This window comes from Trematomus bernacchii, unplaced genomic scaffold (genome assembly GCF_902827165.1).
Source record: "Trematomus bernacchii unplaced genomic scaffold, fTreBer1.1, whole genome shotgun sequence".
Classification (NCBI taxonomy): domain Eukaryota; kingdom Metazoa; phylum Chordata; class Actinopteri; order Perciformes; family Nototheniidae; genus Trematomus; species Trematomus bernacchii.
In genome coordinates this window covers 291,294-292,615 of record NW_022987708.1, presented here as the reverse complement: position 1 = coordinate 292,615, position 1,322 = coordinate 291,294, and positions in this window count along the sequence as shown.

The following is a 1,322-nucleotide window of genomic DNA, read 5'->3' as shown; positions in this document are numbered from 1 at the left end:
GCCAAATGGACCACCTGTTTGTTCATTTGATACAGAGCGTTGGTCAAGTGTGTTCTGCACTCACACATTCATTCATATTACCTTTTTCTTTTGTAAGATGGGTCAGGGGACTTGATTCTTGGTCAAGTTTCTGATACCTAAAAGGTTGTTTATTGGCTATTTGTAACATTTGTGGGACAAGAGAAACAGTAATGATGTCTGGATAACTAGGTTACATTTTCATTAAACTCACAATCAAGCCCAGTTTGTCCAGCCAGTAGTTTATACAGATTAAGTTTATACAGATTTTAAGTTAATATCACGCCTTGACAAACAGCAGAGCAGCTGCTAGTTGATTGTGTGACAGACATCAGGTCAGGCTTAAAAAAAATAGCTCAATACAAACCAACTGCAGGATATAATTAAAGGTAAACACATAATTTAACCTTTGTAATACTCCATCAAGCTATTTTATTAGTCACATGAAATCATACAAGGTACTGCTTTAGAGAAATTGAAACTTCTTAAAGCACAAACCAACCCATTCCGATATTCCTGGATCCAGCAAAGACTTGTGAAATAACGTCTCCAATGTCCATTTGGAACCCGATGCAGACACAGAGTCTGCCCAGCGCTTCATAATGGACATTGGACCATCAAGGACATTGAGATGACAGTAGTGTTTGGTAATCACAACGTTGTGGAAAAAATCTGCCACTTCCTTACAGAGCCCCTCCTCCAACACACACAAACGCGCACATGACCAATGAGGGCACGGGATAAATTTGTGCAGAGATGGAAGGCTGACAGGCAGGTAGGCCATCCAGTTATTTTAGCCGGGCCGGCTAAAATGATTGGTCGTGCTTTTTATAGTACTACGGCTTCCACAGATGACATTTCTTTATGGATTTTTTGTCAAAGCACTTAAGATATTCATTGCTATCGGGATGTTAAGAGCATTCCATGGAATATAACAAAAAGTGTATCTCGAGCCGGTTTCTCAAACTTACCTACCCCACCTTTAAATGCTACAAGAAGTCAGGGATATGATTTTTTGATTAAAGTTTATTCATTTTGAAAAAAAAGGTAAATCTGTAATCTGTATAACCTGACCATCAGAGGTGGGAAAAGTATTCAGATCCTCAGATCTTGTACTTAAGTAAAAGTAGAAGTACTACAGTGTAGAATTACTCTGTTACATGTAAAGGTTCTGCAATCGAAATGATACTCAAGTAAAAGTAGAAAAGTATTGGCATCAAAATGTACTTAAAGTAACCAAAGTAAAATTACTCATTGTGCAGATTGGTCCATTTCAGAGTAATATATATGATATGTTTGATTAT